Below are 6,916 nucleotides of genomic sequence, written 5' to 3' on the forward strand. Positions count from 1 at the left end.
ACGCCGGTTTGGGCCATCAAATCTTGGACAAAGTATGGACTATTATATTGCTGGAAAGCCCAGGATGTCTACTTTCCAACGCCGTTGAGAGCGCGCCAATTGGGCTTCTGTAGCTCCAGAAAATCCGCTTCGAATGCAGGGAGGTCAGAATCCAACAGCATCTGCAGTCCTTTTTGGTCTCAGAATCAGATTTTTGCTCAGGTCCCTCAATTTCAGCCAGAAAATACCTGAAATCACAGAAAAACACACAAACTCATAGTAAAGTCCAGAAAAGTGAATTTAATTAAAAACTATAAAAATATACTAAAAACTAACTATATCATATCAAAAACATACTAAAAACAATGCCAAAAAGTATACAAATTATCCGCTCATCACAACACCAAACTTAAATTGTTGCTTGTCCTCAAGCAACTGAAAATCAAATAAGATAAAAAGAAGAGAATATGCAATGAATTCCAAAAACATCTGTGAAGATCAGTATTAATCAGATGAGCGGGGCTTTTAACTTTTTGCCTCCGAACAGTTTTGGCATCTCACTCTATCCTTTGAAATCCAGAATGGTTGGCTTCTTTAGGAACTTAGAATCCAGATAGTGTTAATGATTCTCTTAGTAAAGTATGATGATTCTTGAACATAGCTATTTATTGAGTCTTGGCTGTGGCCCAAAGCACTCTGTCTTCCAGTATTACCACCGGATACATACATGCCACAGACACATAATTGGGTGAACCTTTTCAGATTGTGACTCAGCTTTGCTAAAGTCCCCAATTAGAGGTGTCCAGGGTTCTTAAGCACACTCTTATTGCCTTGGATCACAACTCTTATTCCTTTCTCTTTTTTTTTTCGGTTTTTTTTTTGAAATGCTTTTTCTTGCTTCAAGAATCATTTTATTGATTTTTCAGATCCTCAGTAACATGTCTCCTTTTTCATCATTCTTTCAAGAGCCAACATCCATGAACCACAAATTCAAAAGACATATGCACTGTTTAAGCATACATTCAGAGAACAAAAATATTGCCACCACATCAAAATAATTAAAACTATTATAAAATTCAAAATTCATGCAATTCTTTCTTTTATCAATTAGGCACGTTTTTATTGAAGAAAGGTGATGGATTCATAGGACATTCATAACTTTAAGGCATAGACACCAAGACACTAATGATCATAAGACACAAACATGGATAAACATGAGCATTAAAATTCGAAAAACAGAAGAACAATAACAAGGAAATCAAAGAACGGGTCCACCTTAGTGATGGCGGCTCTTTCTTGCTCTTGAAGATCCTATGGAGTGCTTGAGCTCCTCAATGTCTCTTCCTTGTCTTTGTTGCTCCTCCCTCATGATTCTTGATCTTCTCTAATTTCATGAAGGATGATGGAGTGTTCTTGATGCTCCACCCTCAGTTGTCCCATGTTGGAACTTAGTTCTCCTAGGGAGGTGTTTAGTTGCTCCCAATAGTTTTGTGGAGGAAAATTCATCCCTTGAGGAATCTCAGGGATCTCATGATGAGTGAGATCTCTTGTGTACTCCATCCTTTTCTGGTGATGGGCTTGTCCTCATCAATGGGAATGTCTCCCTCTATGTCAACTCCAATTGAATAACAGAGGTGACAAATGAGATGAGAAAAGGCTAACCTTGCCAAGGTGGAGGTCTTGTCCGCCACCTTATAGAGTTCTTGGGCTATAACCTCATGAACCTCTATTTCTTCTCCAATCATGATACTATGGATCATGATGGCCGGTCTATGGTAACTTCGGACCGGTTGCTAGTGGGGATGATTGAGCGTTGTATGAACTCTAACCATCCTCTAGCCACGGGCTTGAGGTCATGCCTTCTCAATTGGACCGGCTTTCCTCTTGAATCTTGCTTCCATTGTGCGCCCTCTTCACATATGACTGTGAGGACTTGGTCCAACCTTTGATCAAAGTTGACCCTTCTAGTGTAAGGATGCTCATCTCCTTGCATCATAGGCAAGTTGAACGCCACCCTCACACTCTCCGGACTAAAATCCAAGTATTTCCCCCGAACCATAGTGAGATAATTCTTTGGATTCGGGTTCACACTTTGGTCATGGTTCTTTGTGATCCATGCATTGGCATAGAACTCTTGAACCATCAAGATTTCGACTTGTTGAATGGGGTTGGTAAGAACTTCCCAACCTCTTCTTCGGATCTCATGGCGGATCTCCGGATATTCACCCTTTTTGAGTGAAAAGGAGACCTCGGAGATCACCTTCTTCAAGGCCACAACTTCATAGAAGTGGTCTTGATGCACCCTTGAGAGGAATCTATCCATCTCCCATGACTCGGAGGTGGAAGCTTTTGCCTTCCCTTTCCTCTTTTTAGAGGTTTCTCCGGCCTTGGATGCCATAAATGGTTATGGAAAACAAAAAGCAATGCTTTTACCACACCAAACTTAAAATGTTTGCTCGTCCTCGAGCAAAAGAAGAAGAAGAGAGTAGAAGAAGAAGAAATGAGGAAGAAGGGAGATGGTAGTGTGTTCGGCCAAGAAGGGTAAGAAAGGGGGTTTAGGTTGTGTGAAAATGAAGAGTTGAAGAAGGGTATTTATAGGAGAGAGGGGGGTAAAGGTTCGGCCATTATGGGTGGGTTTGGGAGGGAAAGTGGTTTGAATTTGAAGGGTGAGGTTGGTGGGGTTTATGAAGGATGGATGTGAGTGGTGAAGAGAAAGATGGGATTTGATAGGTGAGGGGTTTTTGGGGAAGAGGTGTTGAGGTGATTGGTGAATGGGGGAAGAGAGAGAGTGATGGTAGGGTCTGTGGGGTCCACAGATCCTGTAGTGTCAAGGAAAAGTCATCCCTGCACTAAATGTTGCTCAAAATCACGTTTTGAGCCATTTCTGGCGTTAAACGCCGGGCTGGTGCCCATTCCTGGCGTTTAACGCCAGGTTGTTGCCCTTTACTGGCGTTTAACGCCAGTCTGGTGCCCCTTTCTGGCGTTAAACGCCCAGAATGGTGCCAGACTGGGCGTTAAACGCCCAACAGCTAGCATTACTGGCGTTTGAACGCCAGTTTCTTCTCCTCCAGGGTGTGCTGTTTTCTTCCTGTTTTTCATTCTGTTTTTGCTTTTTTCATTGTTTTTGTGACTTCTTATGATCATCAACCTACAAAAAAGATAAATAACAAAAGAAAATAATTAATTATAAAACATTGGGTTGCCTCCCAACAAGCGCTTCTTTAATGTCATTAGCTTGACAGAGGGCTCTCATGGAGCCTCAGAAATGCTCAGAACCGTGTTGAAACCTCCCAACACCAAACTTAGAGTTTGAATGTGGGGTTTCAACACCAAACTTAGAGTTTGGTTGTAGCCTCCCAACACCAAACTTAGAGTTTGACTGTGGGGGCTCTGTTTGGCTCTGTTTTGAGAGGAGCTCTTCATGCTTCCTCTCCATGATGACAGAGGGATATCCTTGGGCCTTAAACACCAAGGATTTTCATTCACTTGAATGATTAACTCTCCTCTGTCAACATCAATCACAGCCTTTGCTGTGGCTAGGAAGGGTCTGCCAAGGATGATGGATTCATCCATGCACTTCCCAGTCTCTAGGATTATGAAATCAGTAGGAATGTACTGGTCTTCAACTTTAACCAGAACATCCTCTACAAGTCCATGGGCTTGTTTTCTTGAGTTGTCTGCCATCTCTAATGAGATTCTTGCAGCTTGCACCTCTAAGATCCCTAATTTCTCCATTACAGAGAGGGGCATGAGGTTCACACTTGACCCTAAGTCACACAAGGCCTTCTTGAAGGTCATGGTGCCTATGGTACAAGGTATAGAAAACTTCCCAGGATCCTGCCTCTTTTGAGGCAGTTTCTGCCTAGACAAGTCATCCAGTTCTTTGGTGAGCAAGGGAGGTTCATCCTCCCAAGTCTCATTTCCAAATAACTTGTCATTTAGTTTCATGATTGCTCCAAGGTATTTAGCAACTTGCTCTTCAGTAACATACTCATCCTCTTCAGAGGAAGAATACTCATCAGAGCTCATGAATGGCAGAAGTAAGTCCAATGGAATCTCTATGGTCTCATTTTGAGCCTCGGATTCCCAAGGTTCCTCATTGAGGAACTCAGAGGAGAGTGGTGCACGCCCACTGGGGTCTTTCTCAGTGGCGTCTTCTTCCTCTCTTTCCTCTCCATATTCGGCCATGTTGATGGCCTTGCACTCTCCTTTTGGATTTTCTTCTGTATTACTTGGGAGAGTACTAGGAGGGAGTTCAGTAACTTTCTTGCTCAGCTGACCCACTTGTCCTTCCAAATTTCTGATGGAGGACCTTGTTTCATTCATGAAACTTTGAGTGGTCTTTATTAGATCAGAGACCATTGTTGCTAAGTCAGAAGTATTCTGCTTAGAACTCTCTGTCTGTTGCTGAGAAGATGATGGAAAAGGCTTGCCATTGCTAAACCTGTTTCTTCCACCATTATTGTTATTGAAACCTTGTTGAGGTCTCTCTTGATTCTTCCATGAGAGATTTGGGTGATTTCTCCATGAAGAATTGTAGTATTTCCATAGGGTTCTCCTAGGTAATTCACCTCTTCCATGGAAGGGTTCTCAGGATCATAAGCTTCTTCCTCAGATGAAGCATCCTTTACTGTTTGGTGCATTTTGCATTCCAGACAGACTTTGAGAAATCAAATTGACTTGTTGAGTCAATATCTTGTTCTGAGCCAATATGGCATTCAGAGTGTCAATCTCAAGAACTCCTTTCTTCTGACTAGTCCCATTGTTCACAGGATTCCTTTCAGAAGTGTACATGAATTGGTTATTTGCAACCATTTCAATCAATTCTTGAGCTTCTGCAGGCGTCTTCTTCAGATGAAGAGATCCTCCAGCAGAGCTATCCAAGGACATCTTAGATAGTTCAGAGAGACCATCATAGAAAATACCTATGATGCTCCATTCAGAAAGCATGTCTGAAGGACATCTTCTGATTAATTGTTTGTATCTTTCCCAAGCTTCATAGAGGGATTCTCCATCCTTCTGTCTGAAGGTTTGGACTTCCACTCTAAGCTTACTCCATCTTTGTGTGGAAAGAACTTTGCCAAGAAGGCATTGACTAGCTTTTCCCAAGAGTCCAGGCTTTCTTTAGGTTGAGAATCCAACCATATTCTAGCTCTGTCTCTTACAGCAAAAGGGAATAGCATCAGTCTATAGACTTCAGAGTCTACCCCATTAGTCTTGACTGTGTCACAGATTGCAAGAATTCAGCTAAAACTGATGAGGATCTTCCATTGGAAGTCCATGGAACTTGCAATTCTGTTGCATTAGAGAAACTAATTGAGGCTTAAGCTCAAAGTTGTTTGCTCCAATGGCAGGGATAGAGATGCTTCTCCCATAGAAGTCGGGAGTAGGTGCAGTAAAGTCACCCAGCACCTTCCTTGCATTGTTGGCATTGTTGTGTTTTCGGCTGCCATGGGTTCTTCTTCTTTGAAGAATTCGGTCAGGTCCTCTAAAGAGTTGTGCTTTGGCTTCTCTTAGCTTTCTCTTCAAGGTCCTTTCGGGTTCAGGATCAGCTTCAACAAGAATGTCTTTGTCTCTGCTCCTGCTCATATGAAAGAGAAGAAAAAGAAAATGTGGAATCCTCTATGTCACAGTATAGAGATTCCTTGAAATGTCAGAGGAAAAGAGAAATGGAAAGAAGAAGGAGAAGAAGAATTCGAACTTTAATTAGATAAGGTTCGAATTGTGCATTTAGAAGGAGTGGTACTCCATAAATAGAAGGATGTGAGAAGGAGGGAAGAGGATTTTCGAAAATTCAATTAAAAGATTTGAAAACATTTTGAAAATTTGATTGATAATTTTCGAAAATGAAAGTGGAAGAGAAATCAAGTGATTTTTGAAAAAGATTTTGAAATTAGAACTAAAAATTTGATTGAAAACTAATTTGAAAAAGATATGATAAAAAAATATGATTGAAAGGTTATTGTCTTAAAGAGATGTGATTGAGAAGATATGATTTGAAAACCATTTTAAAAGATATGTTTTGAAAATTATTTAAAAGATTTGATTTGGAAAATTAGTGACTTGCCTAACAAGAAAAGATATGATTCAAACATAAAACCTTCCTTAACAGAAAAGGCAAAAATGTTCAATCAAATCATTAATTGTTAGTAAGTATCTTTGAAAGGAAAGAAATTAATTTTGAAAACATTTGAGTGAAAAGATTTGATTTGAAAAAGATTTGATTTTGAAAAACTTGAAAAAAATTGATTTGAAAACAAAATCTTCCCCCTAGCATCATCCTGGCGTTAAACGCCCAGAATGGTATACATTCTGGCGTTTAACGCCCAAAATGCTACCTCTTTGGGCGTTAAACGCCCAACCAGTGCCCTGGCTGGCGTTTAAACGCCAGTCTGCCTTCTTCACTGGGCATTTTTGAATGCTCAGCTTTTTCTGTATAATTCCTCTGCAGTGTGTTCTGAATCTTCAATCCCTTGTATCATTGACTTGAAAATACAAATTAAAAATATTTTTGGATTTTTTAATAATTAAAATGCAACAAGAATTAAGTAACAATGCATGCAAGACACCAAACTTAGCAGTTTGTATACTACTGACACTAATGAACTGAAAATGCATATGAGACACAAAATACTCAAGTCAATAGAATTCAAAGATCAGAGCAAGTGAATCATCAGAACATCTGAAGATCACTAAGACATATGAATGCATGCAATTGACACCAATCTTAGGATGAGACACTAGACTCAAACAAGAAATATTTTTGAATTTTATGATTTTTTTAATTTTTTTAATTTTTTTGTGTTTTTCGAAAATTAAGTGGAAAAAGAAGGTATCAAAATTCTTAATGAGAATTCCAGGAATCAGTGCAATGCTAGTCTAAGACTCCGGTCCAGGAATTAGACATGGCTTCACAGCCAGCCAAGCTTCCAAAGAA

General features: G+C 40.1%; 1 non-coding gene across 1 annotated transcript; it reads left to right on the plus strand.

The window, feature by feature from the left end:
- The first annotated feature begins 4,923 nt into the window (after positions 1 to 4,923).
- LOC130984069 (small nucleolar RNA R71) lies at positions 4,924 to 5,031 on the plus strand. The gene has a single exon (XR_009088027.1). It is a non-coding gene; the product is annotated as a small nucleolar RNA R71 (small nucleolar RNA).
- Positions 5,032 to 6,916: the final 1,885 nt, after the last annotated feature.

This window comes from Arachis stenosperma, chromosome 5 (assembly GCF_014773155.1).
Source record: "Arachis stenosperma cultivar V10309 chromosome 5, arast.V10309.gnm1.PFL2, whole genome shotgun sequence".
NCBI classification, from domain to species: domain Eukaryota; kingdom Viridiplantae; phylum Streptophyta; class Magnoliopsida; order Fabales; family Fabaceae; genus Arachis; species Arachis stenosperma.